This window comes from Helianthus annuus, chromosome 6 (assembly GCF_002127325.2).
Source record: "Helianthus annuus cultivar XRQ/B chromosome 6, HanXRQr2.0-SUNRISE, whole genome shotgun sequence".
Lineage (NCBI taxonomy): Eukaryota > Viridiplantae > Streptophyta > Magnoliopsida > Asterales > Asteraceae > Helianthus > Helianthus annuus.
The window spans coordinates 138,660,636-138,677,724 of NC_035438.2; positions in this window are offsets into that span (position 1 = coordinate 138,660,636).

Below are 17,089 nucleotides of genomic sequence, written 5' to 3' on the forward strand. Positions count from 1 at the left end.
TACACAAACTCACAAAAATATTGTATGTAAATATTTCTTTACTGCATTTGCTTTCATTCAGAAAATCCAAAAAGATTTAGTGTATGTTTTTAGCATAAATTTTGGAAAAAAATCAAAAAGATTTTCGACAACTGATGTTGGAGAACTGATTTTCAAAATTCCGAGTTCTAAACATGACGACTATGTGGTGAGGGGGAGTTTGTATTGGAACCAAATCTTTTAAATCTTATTTTTCAAAATGGTTCATCATGTGTGTGTGATCGGAGGGAGAGTCAGTGTTGGTGCATGCCTCGATATTTGAAATGTTTGAAACTTATCGAGAAGTAGAGTCTATGCAGGTTGAAGTTTGAGCTGGGTTATTGATCATGAGCTGAACAAGAGTCAAGTTTCGATCTTTGAAAAATCTTCTGAAGAGCCAGGATAATCGATCTTGAGATCTGAGCTAAATGAGAGCCAGGTTACGATACCTGAGGACTCTGATTGAAGAAAGCCAGGTTTCTAATTCCTGTGGATTCTGAAGACAAAATATGAGCCAGGCTATAGATCGTGGACAAAGTGTGAAAGCTAGACAACGATCCTGAAGCAGACGATGCTGAAGAACTAGAGGAATGCCAGCATATCGCAAGGGGGAGTCTGAAGGTGTGAAAGAGAAGAGAGAGTGAAGCCCAGAGGCTGATCAAGACTGAAGTTTGTCAAGACTCGACACGTGCGACTCGTCAACATCTGAGGGGGAGTCTGTTAGTGCATGCATCTGTCGACTTCGTCTTGTATCGAGTCTTAGATTGCATTATATAGATCAGCGCACGTTTTACGAGAAAATAGGAAGTGTTAGTGAGTTAGGAAGCTGATTTCGCTTCTATGTGCATGTGGATGTGATTTCGCCCGAAATCACTTATTGGTGATTTCGCTCCTGATGACCTATGTCATCTCGGGCGAAATCAGAACACTATATATATGTGTTCCATGAGCGAAATCAGTAGAGTTATGACCTTGTAATCCATGCCGAAGTGCTGCGGGTGTGAGAATCGATTGTAATCAACGTCAAATCAATACAATCAAGGATTTAAGTGAAGATTCAGCTGTTTCTACGTCAATTACTTGTTTTCCGCACCTGTGATTGATAAAAACTCCTCTGAACGACTCATTCGGGTCAGCATAACGATCCTACATGAGGACCATAAAACTGCGTCACTAGGTGATAGTTATAGTGACCGGAAGTGCCTAAAACACACTTTAATTACAAAATTCTGCACTAAACTCAAAAATGCAGCTTTTAACATAACTATTAAAGTGCAAAAACTTGGTAAAATGGTTCTAGACACTTTCCAAAGTGTTGGTAATTTATTGTATCACTAAAAATAATATAAAAGGCGCTTTAAAGCTTCATTTAGCACTTTAACGGATCAATAACCAACCGAATAACCGGACTTTACCCGGAACATAAAAATATTGCCAAAGACATTGTTTATATTTTTCTGAGCTACTTAGGGTCTCCGAACACCCTAACACACTATATAAATAACAACACACATAAAGCACTAACTAATACCATTACTTTCCAACCAAATTACTTAACAAATATGTGGAACCAAACTAGCACCACATCCCCCCCCCCCCAACCGGTTATGGGAGGTGGGGACACCCCCATGATTTTCTTTATTATTTTATTTGATCTTGTAGATGGATAAAGGAACATTATGTACAAAGGTTAAAGATGAATTTGGTTTATAAGTAAGCACAAAGGTCTTGAACTTCACATTCACAAACCCACTTTCAACAAGCTCTCTCTTCTCCTCTCTCCCCTTATGTTCGGCCGCCACCTTCCCACCACCATACCACCACCTTCAAGTCTTGCTCATACAATCCACACATATACAAAGGTGCAAGAGGTCCTACAAACAAGCCCGGTGCTTTCGAAAGTTCAAGAACCGCTCTAGATTTCTTTTATCCACCACATTTACATCTTGTTTCTTCCCTAGCCTTGTGCTAGTAGTAAGTGCTTCTAATCATCATCTTGATCTTGTTTATGGTGGTTAATAGGTGATTTAATGGTTAAAAATTTAGAAACACTAAAAAACATAACTTAAAGTCTTGAACATAAGATGAACAAGATGGATAAAGAGAAGTTATGTGTGTAAATCATGTAAATCTTGTATAATTAAGAATCTTTGATGTTGTTTGTTACTAAAAGTGGGATGGATCATCATCTAGACATACTAGATCATGTTCAAGAACATGAACTAGTAGTATGTTAGTGTTAGAAATGTGAAAGATGATAAAACCATCCACCATGAACTTGAAACTTGAATAAACATAATTTTTCTCGTAAAATGAAGTTGTAAACTTGTGGATCTAAAGATCTACAAGTGGTTTTTCGGAAGAACCAAGCGGAAAATACTAGTTTTGTCATAACCCGGATATTTTATGAAAGAAGCACATTTATAGTAACTAAACAAGTGTGTAAACACTTGTGTAACAATGAAATTTCATGAAGAAGTATTTTTGTAAATCTTGACAAGAAGTTGTGAAACTTCAAGTTCTTTAAAAATAAAGTTTTTAAGAAACTAAACATGTTTTTAAAGTTAACAAAACTACTAAATATGTTAGTGACTTACTACATAATTTAACAAAAACCTTCAAGTTCATGAGTTTAAGGTTTAGTCTTATTTTTGTCAAGTTTGATGAATAAGTATTGTATGTTGTTGATTGGTAAATTGGTTGATTGATTTTAACAAAAAGAAAATGATATGCTAAAAGCATGGACGCCTCCATTTATAGAGGAAACTCTGGCGAATTTTTTCCAGAAATATAACACATAGAAAATATTTCTCTAGTAAGTGTTTACGTATATATCTTTAACTTGTTTTCAGAAATAAACTTCGCCATGATTATTATTACAAAATACCAAGTACCGGAGGTGGATTTTCGTAAATAAAACTTGTTAAATATATATTTAGAATATATATTTCATAATGAAACGCTTGTGTGATTATGTGATTATTTTGTGAACTAGATATATATTATTTTTAGGGTAAAAATAATATAACTTGAAGTATCATGAAAATACGACTTCCAAAACAATATCAACGCGCTCACAAAAATAAATATTTAAGTTACACAAGTATCGTTGCTTTACGACACGCTAAAACGTAACTCATGTATATTTCGGAAGATACTCTGATACGTATATTTTGATAAAGTATTATTTTGGGAAAATGTACGAGGTAAAATATACAATTTTTTGGGAAAAATATATATATTTTGGGAATTAAAATGTTTTAGACAAGTGATTAAAATATATTTTCTAACTGGGACTTAAAATATATATTTCGGAATATACCATTACGCGATATTTTTGGAAAATATTATTTTGGAAATAAGAGAAGTGAAAATATGATTTCGTAAATGTTACTAAGTATATCATATTTTTGACAACGAGAAAATGTATTATTTTTGAGAAATAAAAAATATATTTTCCTAGTATATTTAGAAGATATATAGTTTTTGAGAAAATATATATACTGGGACAATACATGATTCAACAAAATAAGGTTTGTTTATATATATTTAAGTGAGACTTGAAATATATGGTTTTGGGAATATATTAACATATTTTATTTGAAACAATACACCAAAATACGACGCCATTACTTGGCAAGATATACAAATATAGATACGAAAATACATATAAGGAACACCCCATCCTTGGTAAGGAAATACGAATACTTGAGGAGCATTAATACAGAGACACTGCAAAAACAATTATTCCAAAACTAAAAATAATTATTATAACTTGGAATAATGCCAGGTATGTAACCTAAAAACACAAATACTAAACAAAGGCACGGCCCGTTCGTCTAATAGACGTTAGTACACTGTAGGTAGTCATGTGTTCACTGAGGAGACTTGGGTTACGCATACTGAAGACGCAATACTGTGAGTTCATGTCCCCCTTTTCTCTTAATTGCTTTCAGTTTTATAACTTCGGGGGTGAAATACATGTTACAATTATTACAAACACTTTTATACATGGTATGATTAGCTAAGGAATTTACTGCTGGATCACGTGAATGGTTAGGCTATTTTCGTAAGACCATTAATCCTTGTATAAGGACCGAGGGGCATGAGTGATAGATCTATTGGGTGTTGCGAGCCCCACACATAGGCCAGCGTGTGGCTGCATGTGGTGACTATGTCGTTCCGCCGGAAGGACCGGTATAAAATACGCGTTACAGGTTTGAGTGCTTCCTAGGCCATGTCACTTATTAATGTATTAGCTACACATTAATTGATCTCTTTTTCCTTATTGCTACATACCAAGAACATACATTTATACAGACACATTTTAACGATTTATACAGACTCACATACACATGAACTCGCTCAACTTTTGTTGATGTTTTTGAAACTACATGTATTTCAGGAAATTAAGTATGGATCTGGCGGGCGTTGGAGTTTCAAGTCATGTTAAGTAAAAAGATGTCATCCATGGTCTTTGGGTTTGGCCAGCGTGTCTTAATCCTGGACGAGACACGTCTTCTAAACTTTGGTTACAACTAATATCTTTTGACGAGTCCTTAGCGAACTTTTACACAATTCGTATTGTTTGTAAAACTTAAATTTGAAGTCAACGTTTTAGACAATGTTGTTATGTTTTAAACTCATTTTATGGATGGAAAATCTCTATTTTATCATATAGTTGTTTGATATGGTTGAATGCGATGATAACAAGTAAGTCACACCATAATCACGCTTCCGCAAAAGTCAGGGTGTGACAAGGTTTCTGTATTCTAACTGCCTCTGTGTGCCCTATGTGCCTTACGTGTTTATGTGTACTGTGATTATGTGCTTATGTGCCTAGGTGTTTATGTGTTACATGATTGTGTTCTTGAGCTTTAGTAATATTAGGCGTGTGAGGTGAGATTCTACTTTATTGTGTTTGAGTCCTGTGATGATGTCTGTTGCAGATAATGTTGTCGTCTGGATCCCTTCACTCTCGAACTGCTCGCCAAAATCAGAAAGACAAACGCCTTGCTGCTCTCGTCACTAAACAGATAGCGAAGGTGATTCCTCAAATCGTTAGCGACCTGCATGAGAATACCAGCAAGTCTTCTGAAGAGTCCAGGACACATTCGCCAAAGTCTGTTTTTAGCTTCAAGCAGTTCAAAGCTTGCAGTCCGAAAGAATTTACTGGCGAAGATGGCCCTGCGGCCCTGATCTATTCCAGGTCGAAAGCGAAACACGCGCAACATCTACGTTTGGTTCTCGAGCTACTCTAGGGGAATCGACTCTATGCCAAGTTCTCCAAGTGTGAATTTTGGCTGGAGGAGGTTCAATTCCTCGGTCATATTGTCAATAGTCAAGGTATTCACGTCGACCCCGCAAAGATCGAAGCTGTTAAGAGTTGGGTTACACCTAAGAACCCCTCTGAAGTCCGTTCTTTTCTCGGACTAGCGGGCTATTATCGCTGATTTATCGAAGGATTCTCTAAAATCGTTGTGCCGCTTACTTCTCTCACGCATAAAGATAGACCTTTCGTTTGGAGAACTGAACAAGAGTCTGCCTTCCAAACCCTCAAGCGTATGCTCTGCGATGCTCCCGTCCTTGCTTTACCTGACGGAAACGATGACTTCGTTGTCTATTGCGATGCCTCAAACCTTGGTCTTGGTTGTGTTCTCATGCAACGGGACAAGGTTATCGCTTACGTGTCTCGTCAGCTCAAGATCTACGAGAAGAATTATACAAACCATAACCTCGAGCTAGGCGCAGTTGTTTTTGTGTTGAAGATTTGGCGACACTACCTTTATGGTACTAAGTGTACGGTCTTCACCGACCATAGGAGCCTACAACACATCTTCAGCGCCGATGGGTGGAACTTCTCAACGATTACGACTGTGAGATTCGTTACCATCCTGGCAAAGCAAATGTCGTTGCCGACGCTCTCAGCAGACGAAGCTATTTGCATAGCGTTCGTAATGTTCAAGCCCAGCATCATCTCAAAACCCTCATCCGTGAAGCCCAACATGCTTGTTTTACCGAGCGTACTTTGTAGTAGGAAAGGATTCTCAACGATGGAGCCCAGCTAGTGAATAAGTCGAATGGGATATTCCACTATCTGGACCGAATTTTGATCCCTAAGCGGACCAATTTGCGATAGATTCTTGTAACAACCCTCACTAAAATTTATATTTAGTATGATAATTATGCAATAAGGAGACCCTAATTAAGTTTGGTATGATTAATTAATCAGTTAATCAATATTAATTAAGCTAACAAGATTAATTAAGCTAAGTAAGGTCTATTAAAAATAGATATATATGAGGTCGTATAAGAACGTTTAATATTAATAATAAAATATATTATTTTTTTTTCCTTACTCCGTTTTTAATGAAACTTAGGTTAAAACGTAGATAAAAATATGCTCGTTCTAAAGACATATTCGTCGTTTTATAAAACGTTATATTTTAAAAGTTATACAAGAAAAACGAGTTAAGCAGCTGAAATAAAATAACTAAGCTAGCTAGCTAGCACGTCAAGCTAGCTAGCAAGCACATCACTTGAATCCCACATCGAACAGAAAAGGAATTGAGCTGCCTGCTTGCTTGCTATAAATAAGAAGCTTAGGATTCATTTTTCTTTGCTCATTTCTCTTCTTCTTCTCTCTATACGTTGGTGTTCTAACCAATAATCACTCAATCGCTATTACGATTCATTTTCCGAGTGATCAATATATCCAAGGAATGCCTAAGTGCCGCCCACATTGGGTTATGCTTTGTCGTTTGTCGGTAATCCGATAAATGAGTTGAAGCATTGTACTTTGTCGTTGTCGATAATTCGATAATGAGTTGAAGTACTATACTTTGTCGTTTGTCATTTTGATAAATGAGTTGAAGTATTGCACTTGGTCATTCATTGTGAGAATTTGATCTCGGGAAATTATCGTAACTGCTGTATTGATCATTAACCCGGTTTTTGTGAAATTCGTTAAGGTTCGAATCTCATGACTACCGTTAAGGTTTGATTTGGGTTTTACACCAATACATATTCTATTCTATTAAACCACCAAAAACACTCCCAACTACACCCTTACAATCAAACAAACTATTAAATCATCAGAAGATCCAGAATAATAAAGTACATGCTTAATTATCGGGAAAAGTAGAATCAAGAAGTTTGTTAACTCAATCCTGCATGCTGAATTGTGAGTTATTCCTCTTTTGTAAATTCTTTTCTCACAGTTTGTGAGTTATTCTTCTTTTATAAATTCTTTTCTCACCGTTTGTGAGTTATTAACTATTTTACAATACTCCAAATTCATTTTCCGAGATTATAATACCAGTGATTAAGTTGATGTAATCACCAAATTACAGCCAGTATGTGGGGTATTGTGCACAATATTACAGTTTAAATCATTTTAGGTGGGCGAACCTAATTTAATTGATTTACGTCATTCATTGGGGCAGCCAATGGTGATATGACCACTGTCACAGATTCGGTCGAGTGACAAATACTGTGGGTAGTTGGTTGATATCAGAAACATGCGTAAAAGATCTTAACACTGTGAATAATCATAAAACGTGTCATTTTCAGTAAAATGAATAATTCACTCAGTATTTCCCGCTGACAAAATCTTTTTAAAACGCGTTTCAGGTAATTACAGTAGATGGGAGTAAGGATTGGATCCGGCACTAAAAGACTTCAAGAAGTGGCTTATTTTATTAATTAAATCAACTTAAGAAATATTGTTTTCATTAAAAGCTACCTTTGTAAAACTTGGAATTTATTCCATCCATTTAAATAAAATCCGGTGTTTCTAAACTCTGATATTTTTCCTAACTCACGGTCCTGATGAAATTTCCGCTGCAATATTTTTCAAAATAATCACCGGTACCACTGAACTGCTCACGGCACCGATTCCGGCTAGATGGGGTCGGCGGTCGTGACAATTCTGATGGACGAAGCCCACAAATCTCGGTATTCTATTCATCCCGGTGCCGATAAAATGTACCAGGACCTTCGCTACAAGTACTGGTGGGCGGGCATGAAGAGAGATATCGCTCTATATGTTTCAAAGTGCCTGACTTGCTCGAAAGTCAAGGCCGAGCATCAAAGACCCTCTGGCTTGCTCATCCAACCCGAGATTCCCATGTGGAAATTGGAGAGTATAGCTATGGACTTCATAACGAAACTTCCGCGCACGCCATCAGGTCACGACAACATTTGGGTTGTTGTTGACCGCTTGACCAAATTTGCTCATTTTCCGCCGATACGAGAAGACTACAGGGTAGACAAATTAGCCCGAATCTACACCAATGAGATCATTTGTCGACATGGGACGCCTCGCGACATTATCTCTGACTGCGATGGTCGGTTTACCTCGCGTCTTTGGGAAACGTTTCAAACCGCTCTCGGTACTACGCTTAATCTAAGTACCGCTTTTCATCCCCAAACCGACGGTCAGATTGAAAGAACAATTCGTACCCTTGAAGACATGCTCCGTTCGTGTGTCATAGATTTCGGTGGTAATTGGGACACGTACTTACCTTTAGTCGAATTCTCGTACAATAACAGTTATCATTCCAGCATTCAAATGGCACCATTTGAGGCATTATACGGAAGAAGATGTCGGTCGCCTATTGTGTGGCACGAGATCGGACACTCGCAATTAACCGGTCCCGAGCTATTGCAAGAAACAACTAACAAAATCCTCTAAATTCGAGACAATCTGCTGAAAGCTCGGAGTCGTCAGAAAAGTTACGCCGATAGACGAAGCAAGCCCCTTGAATTTGACGTTGGCGACCACGTACTCTTAAAGGTGTCACCTTGGAAGGGTGTGGTCAGCTTCAGCAAGAAAGGAAAGCTCGCACCACGATATGTTGGACCCTTTAAGATTCTAGAAAGGATCAGAAAAGTGCCCTACAGACTCGAACTACCGGAGGAACTTAGCAACGTCCACCCGACTTTCCACGTGTCGAACCTCAGAAAGTGCCTGGCTGAGCATGATTTGTACGTACCACTTGAGGATCTTCAAGTGAACGAAACATTACACTTCGTGTAAAAGCCTGTCGAGATCATGGACCGCCAAAACAAGCAGCTCAGACGCTCACGCATTCCCATTGTGAAGGTCCGATGGGAAGGCAAACGAGGCGCAGAGTTCACTTGGGAACTCGAAAGCTACATGAAGGCGAAATACCCGCAGTTGTTTGTTACTATCAAAGCCTAATTTTGGGACGAAATTCCCTTAAGTGGGGGAGGCTGTAACACCCCGTGTTTCGAAAGTCAAAGTCAACATTGAAGTTAAAGGAAGAAAAGATTGCTAATTGCGATCTGTCACTCCTTAACTACTGTTTTGACTTCTTTGACTTATAGATAATCTATTTATTTTATCGCATTAGTTGTATTATGTGGAGTACATGTTAATAATCGAGGTTTAATCGCTATTTATCGCATGTTTTATCGTTTTATCGCTTATCGCATCGCAATCGCAATCGCAACCCGAATCATGCGTTCTGGATATTGTTTTACGTGTGTGTGTGCTATTTATGTGTTACTTGTGCATGTTTATTTATTGTGGTGATTAATCGAAATGAAATCGCAATGCTATCGTAATCGAATCGCAAACGCTAAACGCAACTTATTTAGGATGATTGTATGTTAGATATAGTAGTTGGGATTAATGGATAATGCTATCGCATCGCTCAATGGCATCGCAAAACTCAACACACGAATCGAAACGACAAAACTCAACACGCCGAACACCGGATCGAGCGGCCACCCGATCGAGTGACCATCCGATCGGATTGCCACCCGATCGAACAACCATCCGATCGGTGGCCCGTCCGATCCTATGCATTTTCCTTTTTGGGAAACCCTATAAATACCCCCAACTGTCACATCACTTGATGTGACAGCCTCTCACTCGAACCAGCCGCTCTCAAGCTCCTTTCTCTCGATTCTCGCGATTCTTGTAAGTTTTCAACCTAATATCTTGTACTTTCATGATCTGCACGCACTCCTTCATCTTTTTCTCTTTTGAATCTTAACTTTTAACCGTGAAATCACTAGATTTAAGGTGTTCGAGGATGATGTCATCATGGGGTTCTTATGAACTTCATGTTTTGGCATCAATCCACCAGGAACAACTTAGATCTGAACGATTTCCACATGAATGAGCAAAGATCTTGCATAGATCTGAACATATTCATGGTGAAAAAGGATTGAAAGATGGTTTCTAACTTTCTTTCAACTCTTTTACACTCAATGCACTCAAAACCGATAGAATCAGAGCTTGTTCTGATTTTCTACTCTTTCTTAGTGTTGTGTTGGTTCAAGATCTGGATTTTATCCAAGAGATTACTGATTTCGGGTTAAACATGAAACACCGTCTCGAACAGTTAACTGGTCGGACTAGGGTGGTTCCTGTCCGATCGGGTTACCTGATCCATGGCGAGGTTTCTGTTGTTTAGCACGTTATCCCATCGTCTCAATCAAAACTACAAAACAACCAAAGTGTTAAAGATAATCAGGTCACGGGACGGATTACCGTCCGATCGGATTGCCATCCGATCAGACTGTCACCCGATCGGCTTACACTTGGTCCCACACTTAAACTATTATTTTAACTTTTCAAAGTCTTGAACGTCGAACGGATTGCCGTCCGATCGGATTGCCATCCGATCGAGCAACCACCCGACCATGTGATGTTTAGACTTCAACACTTAAACAATTTTCAACATGATCAATGCATGACTAGTGACCAACGGATTGCCACCCGATCAGATTGCTATCCGATCGAGTGACAAACTGCTGTGAACTTGTTCTCACTAAAGTGTCCTACTAATCAGATCGTCACCCGATCGAGCCGCCGTTCGATCGATCGACCTGAAGGGTAGAGATACTTCTCTTTTTTCAAAATGCTACAACGAAAACTTCAAAAGGCAAACCATCATACACAAACACATCCTCACCAAACGAGGTGACAATCTAATCGAATGGCCATCCGGTCGGATTGCCATCCGATAGGATTACCATCCGACACTTATCACTTTGCACCGTTTTACGCGCCGCTTATCATTTATGCTACCGTTAACTGTTCAGGCTAATCTCTCTCAACGCTCCCTTCAATCTAAGAGAGTGTTTACTTGTTAAACACAATCTGTGAGTATACTCGATCCCTTTTTGCTTTGCGCACTTTTGGGTGTTACATACGTTATCCATATTCAAATCACATCAATCACACAACGCAAACACTATTTATACGCTAACCGCTATTGCATGTTATACGTGACTCGATGAATGCCTGTTTGTTATGTTTACACATTAATTGCTGTCTACCTGCCTTAGCAACGATAGTACTATAGTTTAGACTCAGCACCTGTCGTGGACAGGGGTTGTTAAGGATATTACTTCACGTGTTCGCAGTGGTGAACATGTGTTGCGCACTCATTACTCGCAGTCAAATCGCAGTCATTGGTATTGATAGAATCTTTGTCGATAACTTACATGTTTCACATTATACGTTGTACATGTTGGTTAAGCGTAAACTATTTCGAACTCTATTATGCTATATCAAACTTGTATGCTCACCTTTACACTATGTGTATTGACCTTTATTTTAACGTATGTGACAGGTGTTTAGGATGCTACCTGCTAGGATGTGGTGTTTTTCCTGCTTTTGTGGAATCAAGTAGGATGGAGTCTAGAAACAAAGACAGTTTATTTTTTATTTGAAATCTGAGTTGTCGAACATGTTTTGTTTGGAGAATATCTATGACTGTAATAATTAGATTACTTAATGGGTTATGGTATGGGACATAATGTTAACTATTTGGTAATTTAGTCGTTATGGAATTTCTCTTGACAATCTGTTTGTGACAACTCGTAATTTAGAACTTTTCGTGTGCTTCGATGTAACTTGTTTGAACTATACGTGACTAGTTGATGTGTATGATTGCATTGAATGTTATGGGTTTTATTATGTTACGTGTTATCATGTATGGGCCGCACACTTTATTTCTGGCCACACACCTTTCTCTCGGCCCAACTCCACTCACTTGGCCGACTCGAGACTGAGGGCAGCCCGTTGATGGGTTCGGCCCACTCCTCTTGTGCACGTTCATTAACCTACTTGGGGGTTTTGATTTTCATAATTTACAAATCATCAATCACACACAAAACCCTAAGCTCTCTTCCTCTCTCTCTTTATTGTGATGCATCCATTCAAGGTCTTGGATGTGTGTTAATGCAACGTGACAAGGTCATTGCTTATGCGTCACGTCAACTTAAGGTCCATGAACGGAACTATACCACGCATGATTTAGAGGTGGGAGCTGTTGTTTTCGCGCTTAAGATATGGCGACATTACCTGTACGGTACCAAGTGCACTATCTACACCGATCACAAGAGTCTCGAGCATATCTTCAAGCAGAAGGAATTGAACATGCGTCAACGTCGATGGGTTGAGCTACTTAATGATTACGAATGTGCCATCAAGTACCATCCGGGCAAAGCCAATGTTGTGGCTGACGCCCTCAGTCGAAGGGATACTACGCCTAGGCGCGTACGAGCACTACAACTTACTATTCAGTCTAGTCTTCCTGCTCAGATACGAGATGCTCAGGTAGAAGCATTGAAACCAGAAAACGTCAGGGCTGAAGCCTTACGTGGCTCAAGGCAACGGTTAGAACAGAAGGAAGACGGCGCCTACTACGTAACAGGACGCATTTGGGTCCCACTATATGGCAACTTACGCGAGCTTGTAATGGACGAAGCACATAAGTCTCGCTACTCGGTACATCCAAGTTCGGATAAAATGTACCACGATCTCAGAACTACGTATTGGTGGCCTAGCATGAAGGCCCACATAGCAACTTACGTCGGCAAGTGTTTGACTTGTGCGAGGGTCAAGTCGGAATACCAGAAACCATCAGGCCTACTTCAGCAACCCAAGATACCACAATGGAAATGGGAGGAAATTTCCATGGACTTTGTTACTGGCCTGCCTAGATCTCAGCGGGGTAACGATACTATTTGGGTGATCGTGGATCGACTCACAAAGTCTGCACACTTCTTGGCTATCTAGGAAACGGATAAGTTCTCCACCTTAGCAGACGTCTACTTGAAAGAAGTTGTTTCGAGGCACGGAGTGCCAACCTCTATTATTTCCGATCGTGATGCACGATTCACTTCAGAACTATGGCAAGCAATGCACAAAGCTTTTGGCTCACGATTAGACATGAGCATAGCTTATCACCCTCAGACGGATGGGCAGTCTGAGCGCACTATCCAGACTCTAGAAGACATGCTTCGGGCATGTGTTATCGATTTCGGCAACAACTGGGAAAAGCACCTCCCTTTAGTGGAGTTTTCATACAATAACAGTTACCATACCAACATTCAAGCCGCTCCATTCGAGGCATTGTACGGACGTAAATGCCGGTCACCTCTCTGTTGGGCAGAGGTGGGGGATAGTCAGATCACAGGTCCAGAACTTGTAGTTGATGCTACTGAACGGATTGCACAGATACGGCAACGCATGGGGGCGGCTCGTGACCGTCAGAAAAGTTACGCTGATAAGCGCAGGAAACCACTCGAGTTCCAAGTTGGGGATCGAGTGCTACTCAAAGTCTCACCCTGGAAGGGTGTGGTTCGTTTAGGCAAACGGGGTAAACTTAATCCACGGTATGTCAGACCATTCGAAATCATAGAAAGAATAGGCAAAGTGGCCTACAAACTGAACCTACCAGCAGAACTCGGTGCAGTTCACAACGTCTTCCACGTGTCAAATCTGAAGAAATGTCTGTCAGATGAGACCCTCATAGTTCCTCTGAAGGAGCTCACTATCGACGAACAGTTGCGATTCGTCGAGGAACCTGTTGAAATCACGGACCGGGATGTCAAGGTCCTTAAGAACACTAGAATACCTCTTGTTCGAGTTCGTTGGAACTCCCGTCGTGGCCCAGAGTTCACCTGGGAACGCGAAGACCAAATGAAGCAAATGTATCCCCAATTGTTCGCAAACAGTACAACCACTACTGAGGCTGAAGCTACCACGGAATTTCGGGACGAAATTCCAGATCAACGGGGGAAGGATGTGACACCCCAGGAAAACCATGCAACTTAACTAGCTGCCTCAGTGAGTACGTACCAAATTTCGGGACGAAATTTCTTTCAACTTGGGGATAATGTGACAACTCGTAATTTAGAACTTTTCGTGTGCTTCGATGTAACTTGTTTGAACTATACGTGACTAGTTGATGTGTATGATTGCATTGAATGTTATGGGTTTTATTATGTTACGTGTTATCATGTATGGGCCGCACACTTTATTTCTGGCCACAAACCTTTCTCTCGGCCCAACTCCACTCACTTGGCCGACTCGAGACTAAGGGCAGCCCGTTGATGGGTTCGGCCCACTCCTCTTGTGCACGTTCATTAACCCACTTGGGGGTTTTGATTTTCATAATTTACAAATCATCAATCACACACAAAACCCTAAGCTCTCTTCCTCTCTCTCTTTGTTCGACGGCATCACCTCTCACCCAAAGCCCCCCTCGCGATCAAGTTTGTCACATCACACGATTCGGTTAGTGTTACATCTTTGTTAGTTGCCATGATTTTGATTGCTATGCTTTCTTTGACAACTAGGGTTGCATGCTAGTGATTTTGTTAATGAGATTAGTATCCATAATAATTGGCTCACATGTGTATTTGATAACATTCATGTGATTTGGAATTTCATGCTGTTGATTTAGAACCGAGTAGGTGTTAATCGGCCATTATGTTTCTGTTTTCGGATCGTTACATGTTGAACATCGCATCTTAATGAGTTACCCAAACTATTAGATTCATTAAAGGTTAAGATGGTTGGTTATGATTAGATGAGTTACTAGAGTTTATGTGAATTTGGTGATAAAGGTTTGATTTGATGATGATTAAGTTATTTATGAATATGCATGATTTTAGAATGATTGTTGATTTGATCCGATATGAAACTGCCAAAGTTGTTTGCGGATATTACGGAATTGATGAGCTGCAAATTAAGGAAATCAGGAAATCAGTTACATCTCCGGTCTCGAAACGGGTTGCGAGTCGAGAACCCACAGTCTCGGCTCGAGACCACGCATCATCAGCACAAACATCATAACTCGAGACCATGGTTGCGGGTCCTGTTGCGACTCGAGACCGTCTAGTCTCGACCAGTACATGCATGACCCGAAACCCTTAGTTGCGACTCGAGAACGTTGAGACTATAACTCGAGATCACTGTCTCAACTCGAGATCTCTAGTCTCGACTCGAGACCATATACACGTGCACACTGTTGGACTTGCACACTGTTACGGGCCTAAGTAATTGGGCCGCACTATTGGGCTTTGTTTGTTTACGTGATGCTACTGTTGAACTCGTATGAACAGTTAACTGCCATGATTATACGCGCCTGCCATGATCAATACTTGTATGCAACTAGATGGAATATGTGTAGAAAACATATGTGCACTACTTGAATATGAACCTGACTTGTATGGTAACCATGGTAGGACGTGGTTGACCACCAAATAGCTTGATTGACTTTTCTATGTATCTGCCGAGCAAACCAAGGTGAGTTCACACTCATACCAAGGCATGCGATTCCCGGTGGGTAGGGAATGGGGTTGAAGGAATGGGATTGAACAATTACTTGTACTTACACTGTTACTAGACTATCTACCATCGTCCTCGGATGCGAAGGACCCATACGTAAAACCTACGTATACTTGTACTTATCACTATCCTCAGGTTGCGAAGGTCACTTACGTAAAACCTACGTAAACTAATACTCACTACTGCCTCGGGTTGTGAAGAGCACTTACGTAAAACCTACGTAAACCCCCGCGTACCACTGTCCTCGGGTTAAGAAGGACACTTACGTAAAACCCACGTAAACCTCGTACGTACTACTGTTCTTGGGTTAAGAAGAACACTCATGGTTACAACTAGTCTAGTACATACAACATGGGAAGCCCCCACTAACTGAACATACAACATGGGAAGCCCCCACTAAATGAACACACAAATGACTTAGTTAATAACGCATGATGATGCAACGAACATACTATTACGAACTTGATCACTGTGAACTCGCTCAACTAGTCGTTGACTCTCTGTTACATGCCTTGCAGGACAATAGGTACTCATGGAGCTTGCACGGGAGGCGCGAACGTTGTGGGAACATGGACTGTTGAGTTCCATGTTAAACATTTACACTTTATGAACTTATACTCATGTTTGGGTTTTAACAATTATGCTTCCGCTATACTTTAACTATGTTTGGTTTTGACCACCTTTTATACTGATGGGTTGAATTTTATTTAATACTTGAAATGTTCAATATGATTGGTGGCTTGATCCTGGTCATGTCACGCCTCCATGCGGTGGTACTCTGCGTGTGGATTTTGGGGGTATGACACTGTTCGCTCAGTGCCATGCCCCGATGTTTCCGTCATCGGTTGGGGTGTGACATAGAGGTACTATTGAAGTTCAGTGATTTGAAATACTCTCTGGTATATATTGTTTATTTATGTAAAGGGATAGTTAAAATTTTGAAGAGATACTAAATTACCTCGCATATTGAAAAAGGGATATTAGCGAGCTAAATTGATTATCGTGGCTTTGTGTTATATTGCTTATGTAGTGTATGTGGTATTTTAGGTGTAAAATAAAATTGTTTTTCTGAAAAAAAAGGAGCCAAAATGATTAATGATAAGACTTGAGGTTTGGCCAAATTAAGAGATTGTGGAGTAAATACAAAATTGAGTAAAGAGGGGCGAATTTAACAGCTATAGTTAAGATGGTTTTAGAAGATCACGTGAGCACTGGATTTAACTTTAGGGTTTTCTATTTTAAGCGATTTAGGCTTCGATTAGAAAAAAAAAACATTTCAGGTACTAGACGACGTGCATCTCAAAAGCCCATTGTTTGATCCGAAGTAGTGTACACCGTTCACCGACGTTAGAGAAGGAGCACCATCAGTGCTAAGCTCACGCATCTCCATCTCTATCCCCTTCTCTACACCTTAGATCTGCAGAAACGTGGCAAGAAAACCTCAAGAGA